The following is a 14631-nucleotide window of genomic DNA, read 5'->3' as shown; positions in this document are numbered from 1 at the left end:
GTCTTACTGCTCCCAAGGTTTCCATTTTCATAACAATTAAATCAGCTCCTCAAGGTATAAAAGTGCAGAATGAAACTGAAAGATACTTTTTTAGATTAAAACTATTACGTTTACCTGTCCATTGGAAAAAGAGAAAGAAATAGAACTAGAACAATAACCTACTGTATATAAAACAATCACTTTAGGCGTAGCTGGTAGCTCACAGAAACCAATGGGAATTATTGGTGATTTAAGCGTCAATTAACCTTTGACTAAAAAAAAAAATAGCAGGTTAAAAATACAAAATATACAGAGAAATATACGGAAGTTAATTCCGTTATTTGTATAATTTACATTTCACTGCAATAATAATAATAATAATAATAATAATAATAATAATAATAATAATAATAATAAAAACATCCATGAACGTTTCATTTTTAGAACAGGTAGGCGGGGTAAACTGGTAAATAATATATATCAAATTAAAACAAAACAATGCAAAATCAACAACAGGTTGGGAATAACACGGGGCTAATTCAGTTAAACTCATAATGAAAATGTAACATACAGCAAATAAAGAGAAAAATATATTGTATTTGACAGCTTGTAATTAACAACTATGTTTTCAATTTAGAAACCAAAGCTTGTTACATCAAAATCAAAAGTAAATATTTTCAAAGGGCGTCTTTTCTCCGTCTCCTGTATGGATATGCTTTAATTTGATCAGCATCTTTTCGGCCGTCTAAAAACATTAAGGGCTGAGACCGTAACAGACTTCTGTCTGGTGTCTATTAATTAATCCTTCCTCTGGTCTTCTACATCCGTCGATCTGCGCAGAGCAGCAGTGGAGTGGTCTCCTTCCTTTCGTCTTCTAATGACAGAGCATTTGGTGTCGACATCTCATCCTCAAACTCAATGTCTGTCGCCTGCTGAGAGCATATTTTCTCATTTTAAATATTCAACGAAATAAAGGATAATGGGACCATTTTAGAAGCGCAGGACAAAGAAAGATCATTCATTCAGTGTTTTATATTGAATGAATAATGCAGGACTAAGATAATGTTTTCACTTTATCGGTAGTTTCAAAAGCTAATTTCCTTTAAGAAGAAAACAGAAGAAAAAGAAAAGAATGGGTTCCTTGAGCAGCAGCCAAACAGCGCTCGCTTTAAATAGAGTGAGTTCTGCACAAGTCTAAGCTCGGCCTCAGATCACATTTATAAGCTGGTCACGTCTTATCAAATATAACCCATCACCATTACATCATTATTCGGTTCATGTTTGCTGTTTAAGAAGAGGGTGATATAGACACTGTGATCAACACTGTGGGAGAGTCCTCTTCAGCTGTGGTAGGATAGAGTTGATGCTGCTTTTTTTTCGCTAAACGACTTCTTATATCACAGCATACATTCACTTTAATGATTGTAAAATAACATAAACAACCCAAGTGAAGTGAAGTGAAATTTATTAAGTACCGTGAGATTATCAAATAAATGCGCTAAAAGCTAAGGAACTCACACTTTCAGTCAAACAGCATTCAGGTAATTGCAGGTAATACCTCAATCCAGCAAAATATGTCTGATCAAGACAGGGCCCTCCTCTCTCCTGCTTCTTCTTAGAACAGCTCCTCCTCCAAATGTATTCTCCACCACTTTTAGGTAAATTTGTTGTATATGTAATTTTCATTTACCTCATCTAAGATATTATTTCATTAGTGATAAAAGTTATCTGTTATCATCTTTATCCAATTTAGTAATTATTTCACAACTTTCAAAAACGTCTTGGCAAATAAATTGCATTCATGTAAAGAGTCAGCAATATAATGATGAGTCTTCTTTCTCATAACAGCACCCCTCTAGCATGCAGGTTATCAGCATCTGGTCCCTCTCCTGTTCAAAACATTCTGTGGGCCTTGGCTTATCTGGCTGCTTCTTGATCATACAGATGTTTCCTCAAAGACTAACATCTTCCAGTCATCTAGGGACAATTATGTGAAATTCTCTTCATTTTCCAGCATGATGGTGACTGCATCACAAGGCAAAAGTGAAAAGTGGCTTAAAGATAGTCAGTTTAACATTTTAGGCTGCTTATTCTGATCGAGAATCTATGGTCATGACATTTCAGGGTCAAAAATTCATTCACTTCAGGTTAAAAGAGGAAAACCTTTAACCAACAGATGAAAGTATTATACAGAATATGTCCATAGTTGATTACTTTCACTCAGACATGATTTGTTTATGTTATGTTGCTTCCAGGATTACCCCAACTGCATTTCGCTCACCAATAAGTATTGTAAAATACTATTCTAGTATTTAGTTGTAAACAATTTAGCCAACACGTATCACAACAAAACCTGAACACCTTAAATTAAGAATATTTTTCAATATATTTCAGTATATATAGTTAAAATGCAAATGAGGCATTATCACAGAAATGTCAACCAACTTGCATGAATAGAAAAAGTGAATGTCACTACCAAAGAGAAAAAAAACTAATCAATGTCTTAAATATATCAAGCATGTATGCTGTAAAGAAATGAATGCTGCAGAGATGTAGGCTTCAGGATTTGTAGCATTGTGTAATATAAGTATGTTAATAGAACAAAAATGTGTCGTCCTTCTACATGCAGCACATGCTTTCTTTGAAAGACATCCTTTTTCAAAAGGTCTGTTGGGGCCCTAGGAAAAAACTCACAGGGAACAACTTCAACTGCTATTTGTTAACATTATGTTATAAATAATTTGACATAAAAATAAAAATATGATATCTATCTATCTATCTATCTATCTATCTATCTATCTATCTATCTATCTATATATATATATATATATATATATATATATATATATATATATATATATAAAATCAAAATGAGTATTTTTAAGATTAAAAAAACATAAAAAAAACCCCTTCATTTTAAAAACAAACACGAAGAACAATAAAACCAGCCTATAGGAAAAATACAATAAAATACACAATAACACAATAATTAATAATTTACACCAGTACCCCTTAGTGCTTGACTAAATTTCTTTTAGTCTAAATTTCATAACTTAGCATTCATAACTTGACAGTCATTTTGTCAGACACAGCTTTACTGGTGTACTGCAAAATTCCTCTATATTTATTTTTACAACAAAACCCAGGACCAAGTTGACTGATCATGAAGTGTTATTACTGTAATTACTAGCTTTTGCACACAGTAACAAGTAAACTGCCGATGTCCCAGCTCTGACTTTTGGCTGCACACACTCGAATTAGTCACCACTGGCAGCAGACGTGGACCGACCAGGCTGCTTTGTTAGCTAAGCTGCTAGTGGAGGTGACAGGTTCATTTCCCCCACAGCTAAGATAAAAATAGCGTGATTTAGTTATTGAAGCATTCATTTTTGTTCCTTAGTTATTTGTTTTAATTCATCATGAACACTTCTTTCCACTAACTCAGTGGTAGATAGTGGAGTCAGGTGGCTCCCTGTTGGGTGGGTTAAGTGTCTTCTACTGTCATTACAACTTTGCAGGATACCACTGCTGCTCCTCCTGCACCTCCCCTGAAGTAGTATAAATTATATAGGCATTATAAATATGTGGGGCTGTGCTGCATGGATTTCACCACCAGGTAGTGCATATGAGTAGAAATAATTTTAAAGCAGGATTTGTAGAGGAAAAATGTTATATTTAACAATAAGAGAGAAACAAGCAGCAAGACTGGTGTCATAGAGAAGAGACTTGTATTGGTTTGCTCTATTATAATAACAGCAGCATTTATGTTAACACAACTATACGTTTAACATGATCGTACTTCAGAAGTTATGTTAGAAAATATATGAGATGTTTAAATAGTTGCAGAAGCTGAGAATTTCTCTAGATAAGTATTAATGCCAGTTTAACACTGTCATACTAAACGCTTTAATGGTAATGTTAATAGATTAACAAGCTAGATGGCATTTATTACATAATGTCAAATATAAAATAAAATAAAATATATGGCCATTTCATGGTACTGATAACAACTAATTGTCACTGTGATTTTTTTTTGAATAAGCAAAGGTTTAACCATTAATCTCCAGTTAATTTGTTTTAAAATATTATTTCAGTTGAAATTCTGTGCAATGTGGCAAAAGGCTAGGAAAGTAAATGTGGCAAACACATTAAAAAAACAAGACTGGAAACAAAATGATAAAATTAAAACATTAATTGCATATCAGTGTATTACTCTAAATGCTTTTGGGCTCCGACATTCGAGTTAAGCTTTCTTTAATTTTGAGGCCAGTGATTGGAATGACTATCAATGGCTGTAAAAGATATGGTTGATTGAGAAATAACAGGGTGGTAAATCCATTACAGTGTTACCCCATCAACTGGAGCCTTGAATATCCACTAGCTACCAACTGCCAGAGAGTGATGCATGACAAGTGAATCGCTTCCTGTGTGGACAACCTGTTGGTTAAATTAGAAGGCTATACCTCAATAGAGGGGCATGTTTGTCAGCTTTCATTCATTCTACCTGGTATCTCTCACTTACTCACTTACTAAGGCTCCTTCCCCACCAGGGAGGTGGCATTCAGTGTTCCTGCAGCTAGCCTCAGTAGCTGGGGATCAGACTTCTAGGACCTCCACCGTATGGAGTGATCACATTTATCATTAAGTAAATCAGAGCTAAATAGATCATGTGAAATCACTGGAAAATTAGAACTTGAATATGTAATTTTATAATTAATAAAAGAATCTCCCAGCCTCTGTGGGAGCTTTAAAAACACGATTGATGTTCCTGGAAATCTTTCCTCTGGCTCCATCTTCAACTAATAGAAAAGATTTTTGTGAAGTTTTATTTTATTGTGTGGAAATGATTATGATTATGATTATTACCACTACAACTAGTAATAGCAATGATAAAAATCATTAATGAATAAATTATTAATTATTCAAATAGGTACACTGGGGTGTGACCACAGAAAGCTAAAAGCTTTCTTATCATCATTTCTAATTCTGAACAGTTTTAAACTCACAATAAAAGCTACAAGTTGTTGGGAACTGGATGAACTAGTGCTATAAAATGAAACTGAATTAAATAACAAATGTAATCTTATAAATTTATGACTTTTACATTTTTGTTTTGTTTTTTGACAGGTAGAATTTTAAAATGTGTAGTTTTTTAAAATTGATCTATTTTTCCACATAAATAATTCAAAATAGAATTATAAATAAAATAAATATTGGACTTCCATCATCTTGAACAAAACTATAGAATTAATTTATCTGATTTCCCCAACAGTAAAAGTATATGTCACTGCCTGCTGTAAGACCACTCTCTCTCCCTTGATGAAAAGAAGGCAATGAGACGGTTTAACACATGGAGTAATTCTCATCTCTCAGTATAGGAGTGAGATAGTGGCCTTATGAATGAGGTGATTGGTGAGGGGCCTGCTCCATCACAGCTTCTTTCTGCTCCCCCCAGTCAGTCCATGGTTATGTCCACAAAAAACAGAATTCACAAATATGCCACATTCCCACCACAGGCTGCATATCTGCTGTCAGTTTTTGGTCATGTTTCTACAGGCTGGCTGATAGGGTGATCCACCGGGGAGGCTTTGTGTGTACATAGAAATGCCTTTTAACTTTGATCACCCTATAATGTGACGCCACTGTCCTTTACAGCTGCATTCCATGGACTGGAATGGAGTTTTAGCCTCTGTCTTCATTTTGCATACACATGGCTGTAAGATAAGTGAAGAATTTTACCAGTGGTATTTATTGTCTATGTAGCAAGCAGGCTACAGTGTGTTTGTGTGAGCTGTCTGTCTGTTTTTAGACAGTAATTTCTTGTCAGTGTTGCAAATTGATGGCATGATCACTTCAGATAAATTCTTCATTCATCATAGACTAAGCATTACCGACTCAGACCTACCCTAAAACTATAATGAACAATTGACAGAGGCATGCTAAAACAGCTCTGATATTGCTGGTAATGGTGTAAAAGAAGGCTGACAGAGGAGCCGGTGCTCAGACAGGATTGAGGCTCAGATAGGTGCTATCGCCACAGCTGACTCCAGCTCAGCAGGAGGTCAGAGATGCATTTCTCCTCTTGATGGCAGATGAAGAGTCCCAAGGTTCACATCTTGTTTGTCTTCTGGAATTGAGATATTTAGATATTTAGCTCTGGTCTGAAGATACAGCAGATTGTGAAGTATAGTTATAATCATTCTGCTCTGTGTGCTTGTGTTGTGGATCTGGAGAATAAATGTACACTCTAGTCAACCACACACATTCACACTTACGGCCAGTTGAGAATCACTAATGAGTAACAAGAATGTGTTAAGGCTGTAGGAGGAAGACCAGTACCCAGCAGGTCTGCACTCTTGTAGTTTCTATATACACATAGTCGCTACACACAGAAACACAGATATAGCCCTTCCTCTTTCTGCTATACCTGGGTTTTCCGAAGATAGCAGCAGAGAGAGTCTGTGGGCACAGGTCCATACTCAAAGCATTAGTAAGATGGTGTAATTATTCTGTCTGTGAGTCCAAGGATCCAGACCTCATGGTTTTCATTGGCTTTGCTTTCTATTGACTCCATATACATATATTTCATATACATATATTTCATATACATATATTTCATTATTGGTACCTTTGACTCTACATACCTCATATTTATTTGTTCTCCTCTTATATATAAATTAATAATCGGCCTCTTCACGTATCTCATCCTCCCTCTTTGACATCTGTGAGCCACGTAAACCTGAATAAATAGGTAGAGAACCACATCTGTATTATGTATAAAAATTCCAGGCAGGCTCTGTTGATTTTATATGAAGATGGCAAGATGAAAAGAGATCTGAGTGGCTTTGAAAAAGAGTTCATTGATGGGGCAAAGAAGTTAGGAGCTTCTGTCACAACTACCACTTAACTAGCTGCTGTTTCCATATCACTGATTAACAGTGTTGGGTAAGTTACTTTAAATTAGTAACTTAGTTAAAAGTAACTCAGTTACTTCAAGTTACTCGTTACTTTCAGAGTAACTAGTTACTAGGGAAAGTAACTTTGGTTTTACTCAGAATTCTCTTGTTAATGTGTTGCTTCCGTAACTCCCCGTAATCCCCAGCAAGATTGCCAGTCTTCTAGCTTGCTTACGTGCCACAAGTGCACTGTGCCACCTACCAAAGGAAAAAATAATGTGCACATTTCCACGAGAGAAATCCCACACCTGATTCTATCCTAGCCTGCTTTTTACATCCAACACAAAAACTGCAGTCGTGGTGCTTTTGATTGTACTCAGAACTCAGAAATTCTGCCTTCTGAACAGGAAGATGTAGGTAACACCAGACTGCAGATGAGCTGCATACAGGGCTGGACTGGGACAAAAAAATCGTCCCGGGCATTTTGACTGACCAGCCCACCATTATAGGAAAAATCATAAAGCCTTTGAATGAAAATAAACGCTGTTGTGACAGTGATGTACACTGTTCTGATGGTATATATGTATCAATCTATCAATTGTTTGTTGTAAGACTCAGATAATTATTTTTTTTTAAAAGTGAGACATTTTAAATGAGAATAAGAAAGTATTTCCTTGTGCCCCCCTTTCCCTTTTAATGCTCTGCATGGACCCCTGGCAACACTTTGCTAGATCCGCCCCTGCACAGTTACCAGCTGTCAGCTACATAGAAAAGGATCCTGGTGTTATTTGTCTCTCAGAAACAGTTCATAACTTCCCTTCAACTCATTCATGTGACCTAAAAGGTAAACCTGTTTCTCCATCACAGCTCTGATGATTCAGTAAGGACATCTCCTGGTTTCATCTTCATGTTTCCCTCTCACCACATAACCAAACCGATATCATGACCAGCAGGTTTACAGCTGTGGCTCCAGCCAACATCAGCTGATACTAGAAAGTAATATTAAATAAATTCTAACAACAGCTGATCAAGCTTAACCCTCCTGCCATCCTTTAAAAAACTCACACCCATCACCCTAGGGACCATTCTCAGCCACGCCATAAAAAGACCATATATCCATATTTTATTCCACTTTAAATTAGCCAACCTTGTAAAACTACTTCTCCCTGAAATATTCATGTAAAGTTTTAATTATATTTTCGTTGTTTTAACCCTTCAAATCCCAGTGTTATTACATGAGCGCCCTGTGTTATAAGCCCCAAAAACCAAAAAACGAAACTAAATATTTCCACAAAAAACCAGTTGAAGTAATATGTGATTGTCATTATAAGTAGGCCTTTAGATGGACCAAAGATTGGCACCAACATACATTTTGACCTGCCATTATTTTTTTTGCATTTTTTTTGCAATTTAAAAATTAAAACTTCAAGGCCCTGAGTCTTCATTGACATCCAAGAAAAGAAGAAAAAATAAAATCATATGATGATAATTTGGGGTTGAAAAATAGCGTTTATAATGGAAGTCAATGGGCAGAAAATGGTCCCCAGGGTGATGGGTGTGGGGATTTCTGCTGCTCAGCCATTTTAGGCTGATTTAAGGAATTCACACTGGAATATTAACATTGACAGGTAAAAACTATCCTGTGGCAAGTTTGGTTATATTCCACTGAACACAGTGGAAATGGCAGCCATTTAACACATAGCAGTGGCACAAAAAGGTCCCAAGAAGGCAGGAAGGTTAAAAGTGCTGCTGTTTTTACCGCGACATCCGTTGGTTTCCTCTTTCTGGCGCAAAGTGGGCGATAAATAAACGAGAGAGAAAAGCCAATCAGCTGATCATTGATCAGTTTCATGATTGAAGTAGAAACAGGAGAGGGAGGGTGAGAGAATGAGAGAAGAAGAGGCAGCTGTGCAGCGTAAAGACGCAGAAAAACTCCAGCTTTGTGTCTTTTTCCATTCTAGCTGAAGTCCGGGACAAACTGTGTTCCTTTTCACCTCAATACGAAACGCGTAATATTTTCTCTGAATACGAGACGATTCTGTTTTTTACAGGACGGTTGGCAACTCTAATAATTAACCTTATGAACAAAATAAAGTTCAACATCAGTAACATAGCACCCACCCAGCTGTATAGAAACTCCGTCATGCTAGCTAGCACGCAGTACGAAAAAGTCAGCATAACGAAAATAAACTCCAGCTAAACTTGGTTCATATCTGACCCAGATGGACTGCAGGTTATAACTTCTTACCTGAAGTTCAGTTCACCTGACACTCTCGGACCAGTGGCCTCCCTTTTCCTTCATCCACCTGCTGGCTTCCACCACTTGCTAATGTTATTGAATCTGTGGAAGCTCCGCGATAGCCACCACACCAAGTAACGAATAACGAGCCTATCTAAATCCCAGTAAGGAGTAACGCGTTCCCGGTTTTGGCATAATAACTAGTTACCGTGCTCGTTATCACAATAATAACGTAGTTACTGTAACGCGTTACTTAATAACGCGTTAGTCCCAACACTGCTGATTAAAGTCTCATCTTTAAGGTAAGGGACAAACTTTAGAAAATAAGGTCAGAAATTATGGCTGACAGCACACCTTTGATGAGTGGAATACTCATGCAATAGTCTGCAACAAAGAACATCCAGGTAACATTCCTTTTGGTGGAGGAGAATGCCAAAACATGATGTGATCAAACTATCAGCAAGAATAATTAAATTAAATTTAGTGCTCTCAACGTTAATCTCGTTAAAATGACATTAATGCCATACAGCACTAACGCGTTAACAGCTAACCGCGCTAATGTGTTGACGCTGTGCAGCCCCATGCTCGGGGCGATCCGCGCTAACTCGCTAACAGAGATTTGCTGTGTTAATGTGGTTATGACGTTAACGTTATTTTAATGAGATTAATGCTGACAGCACTAATTAAATTTGATTCATGTAGTGCCATTTCACAATAACAGTTGCTGCAAGGCATTTATAGTAGTTAGCAATCAAATCCGTATATGCAAGCACTTGAGACCAGTGGGAAGATGAAACCTCCATGAGGTTCCGGGAGGGACAGACAACTGTTGTGACCGGCTGGGGGTGAGGGGAACGAAAAGAGAGCAGAGGTAGAGAGGACAAAAGGCACACTATGGGAGACAGCCAAATTTGAATTATTACTAACGCTTGTTTAAACCTCTGAAAGTGTTGTATGAGGAAAGGAAGTGCATAACATAAAAAGCATTGGTCAAAGGCCTGTGGAACTCAGGTCTACCAGCTTCATATGATTCAAACCATCAGAGTTCCTTTAATATCTACTGTATGTTCCGATTTCTGTAGTACAATATTGTGTAATATTGTAATATTCTGTATAATAATATTGTATTGAATGATGCACTGAGGTCTAATAGGTGTGAGAAGGTCATTTGTAACCTTTACTAATGCTATTACTAATGCTGAAGCTCTTCAAATAAGCCATTGTTCTGCAGATGGTCACTCCGGTGTTTTATAATGACTGGTTAGAAACTGGCTTATAACTAGCTAAGACGCCTGGATCAAGTATTAAGTTAGAATTTTAAAGTAGTGGTTTAATTACCACTATCATAAAAACCTGTGGTGTTTAATCCACAGGCAATAATAAAGATAGATTGATCATACTTAAAAATGAATCATTATTTATTGGTAAGACTTCTTTGAACAGTGTTGTAGAAATAGCCTCTAATCAACATACTGATCATTTGGAGGAAGTAAACATAAACATTAATACAGAAAAAAGTCATTACGAGTTAATGGAATACTTGTTTCAACTGAGATCTGATTCTCTGTCAGTCTGGTTAGAGAGCTGACATGAGACCTGGGGTTGTTTCTGTTTTCCTCTATCAGTGATACATATTAAGTTATCTTTACATAGTGTTTTTTTTTTTTTTTTGTAAATAGAATAACTGGCCAATTAAAGGTCTTCTGAATTAGTGAAATGTCAGTTCCTCTCCAGTTCACAAGGTGTGCATTTGTGAATTATACCTGCAAGTCAAGTGTCTCTGAATTGCAGTGAAGGAGATAAGTGTAGAAGAATTATCTCCTTAAACGTATAGTTTAGAGAAGTACTTCTTGTAGGAATGGAGTCCATCTATCAAGAAGAAATAGTTCTTTGTCAATTTCATATTGATGCATTTTATATTATAGTAGCAACTGCACCGCATAAACCACTCATTACAAATGTGAATGCACATTTGAGAGTTAATGATGCAGCATTGATCATCATGAAGTGATATGTCAGATGAGTCATCACTGACCACATTCTCAGTAAGTGGACAGTTGCGTATGTGTCGTACATCTAGGAGAATTTGAACAGATACAGTATCTTAGACTGTACTCTCCACCACAATCATGAAGACACCAAATGAGGAAATATACTTTAGTAAATCCTTTAATAGATGTAGGTACTCTTCCTCTTTGGTAGAGTTGTAGAAACTTTGATGCTGATGCATAAATGCATGCCGATGTGTATTGAAGTTGCCCAGTTCTGATACTGCATCTACTGTCTATTTATATAAAAACACATATATACTGAATGAAAATCTAAGGTCAGTGAATGCAAATGATCTGCTAAAATCCAATGATTAATTCATATTTAATGATTGAATGTCTAATGTATGCAAGTGGCAACCACATGGGTAATAAAAGGCTGAAACCTCCTAATTACCCCTTCACCATTTCATTAATTAACCATAGCATTAGTTCAGGCAGCCCACACAGAAATAAATTGATCTTAATCCCAGCAACTGATAGCTTTGCTGATACCCTTCTACATAATTGACTAGCTGCAAGCCACTTTGCAACCTTCATCTTGGGATTGTTTCTTCTAATGACAGTAAAAATAATTAAACCAGGCTTAACGTAACTTTGTTAATATAGTTCTTTCAGTGCTACATCTCTTGACGATGTTGCTTGATAATGAGATTCCTACTCCAAAATGCATAATTTTGAAGTCTTGGCAGGAACGAATGTTGCTGAAAATTCTTATTCAGTCAGCTTTAAAACAGATACTATGATCACAAGCAAGACTTTTCCTGGTGTTATAATGTGATATGTGCATAATGTATGCTCACTGTCAAGAAATTAATTCTCTGATCGCCAGGGTGTCATGGCAGATAAGTCACACAGAAGCTGAATTTGTATGTAATCGTGTATTCCCACCGTGGTTGTTTTCTTTTCAAATTAATCATTGTTTCAAGGCACGAAAATTTGCCAGACCTTCTGCATGACTGCTGGCAGCAGGCCACTTCCTCTCTTTCCATCTGTTCTATGCAGTGGTCAGATCATCACAAATATGTGAGCTCTCTTCTCTTACCAATTCAGATTCAGAACATTTCCACCAGAGCACAGACAGAGTGGGAAGAAAGGATTTAGTGGGCTGGATGGCCCATGTTCCTGGTGCTCTGCTCACTGGGGAATGTAAAGCAGGAGTCAGCCTAATCTCCAGCGCTTATGAGAGACTGGCTTCTATCTGCCTGTCTGCCACTTCTTTATCTGTGTGTTGCATTACAGCCTGTCAGGCCCTATCTGGCTAACCCTAACTCTGCTACTTCTGGGTTCAGGCCCAGGGACAGTGGGGTAGAATAAACAAGCTCAGAAGTAAGACTGGACAGTACTTGTAATGGTATATTATAATCTGTCATTGCAATGCTATTTAATTAAATCATGTTAATGGTTTTAGTTTTACAGTAAATATTTGCTTGGGAATTGTAATGAACAGCAAAGAAACATCACTTATATACAAAGCGCCTGCTGATTTTAATGACATGTAAAATGGTTAAGATAAAACTTTGTCACTTTGTTCATTATCTGTGATTAGAATGCTTAGTTTTCTTTCTTTTTATCTTTTAAATATTGATTTTTATTATCATCCTTGCCATCCCATCCCAACAACAGACTGTTCTCTCTGTTGAGGTCAGGAAAGTGATTCCGCTCCCTGAAGACCAACACAGAGAGACTGAGGAGGAGCTTCTTCCCGCAGGCGATACGGTCTCTCAATCACACCACTACACAGTACTGACCCACACATACAGTTCTTACACACACACTGGACATTCTGGACATTGTTTTCACTTCATCACTTAAATCACTTTAAGCATATTTGCACTGCAGAAGACATAATGTGGATTGCACAACACTGGACATTATATTCTTAATTTCCAGTTAATACTTGTACAGCTGCTGTTATTGTGTATATATTTATTTATATTTCTTCATACATTCTTATATAGTTCTATACTGTGTATTGTGTATTTTGTTGTACAGTTATTTTATTTTCAACTTTAATTTATATATTTTATCTTATTCTTTCCCAGTTAAATTTACCCTTCATTCTAATTTGTTGTTGTACAGTTATTTCATTTTTAACCTTAATTTATATTTTATTCCTTCCTAGTTAAATTTACCCTTTTTAATTTTTCATATTTATTTCCTATCTTATTCATAGCCTTTTCCTTTTTTTTTTTTCTTTAGGTCACGAGCAGTTGTCTAAGCATTTCACTGCATATCGTACTGTGTATGACTGTGTACGTGACAAATAAAATTTGAATTTGAATTTGAATTTGTCTTACCCTTTTTCAAATGTCTCCTATGTTCTTCGTCTTCCCCTGCTCGTTGTCATGTTGGACCCTCAAAATTGCCTATGTCTTCTGTTTCAAGTTCTGTTCCTAGTCTTACCAGTTAGTTGTCTGTTTTGAGTTGCCAGCAATAAAGCTGAGTTCTTTAAGTTTACTTTTGCCTCCATGAGTCCTGCACTTGGGTCCTTCATCCTGCCTGCCTGCACACAGCCATGACAGAATTTTTGTGCTGTTCTGAATCTTTGCTTGTATAGTTTTCCCTTGCTGGATTATTCCATTTTAAATGGTTTCTGTTTTCTTTTGGATGCTATTATTTCCTTGGATATCCCTTTCTTAGCTTTTGTTTATAGCATAATTCTAATGTTTTCTACCTACCTGGTAGTCCCTCTTCTCTTCATCATGAAGTCCTGGTTATTGCTAAGATTTTTTTTTCCTCCTATGAGAAATTTATATATTAGTGTGACCTGTATTGCATGTGTCTGTCATATTGTATTCCTCTTTTTTTTTCTTCCAACATTGTGGACTTTGACTTTCCCCTTATCTGACATCCAACAATAGTGTTCACTATGTTGTGTGGACTAAAAAGCCTTCTCAGGTAAATGTGCAGTTTTAAGGTTTTCAATAAACTGGAAGAAGAAGATTTATTTATGTTAAGGAAGTTAAATTTCCTTGTACTATTAGAAGGCTTGCTCAACTTCACGCAACTCCAGAGCTGCTTGCCTGCTCTGTGCTGAGTACTGTGGTACCTTGTAATGCTGAACAAATTGCTGTTACTTGCCATTACTCTACTTAATCTCCTGCAGATTGAATCTTTTTTGTCCAAACAATGATGAAGAGTTAAATAGGGTGTGAAACATCTTCCTCTACAGTCCCATAAAAGGCCAATTTACACAGACCATTTACTTGTGGTTCAATCGCATAACACGGAGTCTCCCAGCCAGCTGTCACCCAGGCTGCAGGCAAACATATATCCAATGAAAACATGCTTTTCAGGGCTTGTGTGTGGATATGTGTTGGTGTTTTGCTGCTAATGCAGTTCTGCTCGTGTATTTGTGAGGATTTCTATGCCCACAATTAGCTCTCGTAGTCTCCAGAATGGAGGAATTGATCCACATGGGCTGTCTTTCCCATCTCAAAGGTCAAACAGCACAAACACAGGCCAC

This window comes from Diplotaxodon limnothrissa, linkage group LG20 (genome assembly GCF_057381915.1).
Source record: "Diplotaxodon limnothrissa isolate DT_005_m linkage group LG20, D_limnothrissa_male_GT1.1, whole genome shotgun sequence".
NCBI lineage: Eukaryota > Metazoa > Chordata > Actinopteri > Cichliformes > Cichlidae > Diplotaxodon > Diplotaxodon limnothrissa.
Note: the sequence above shows the minus strand (reverse complement) of the source record.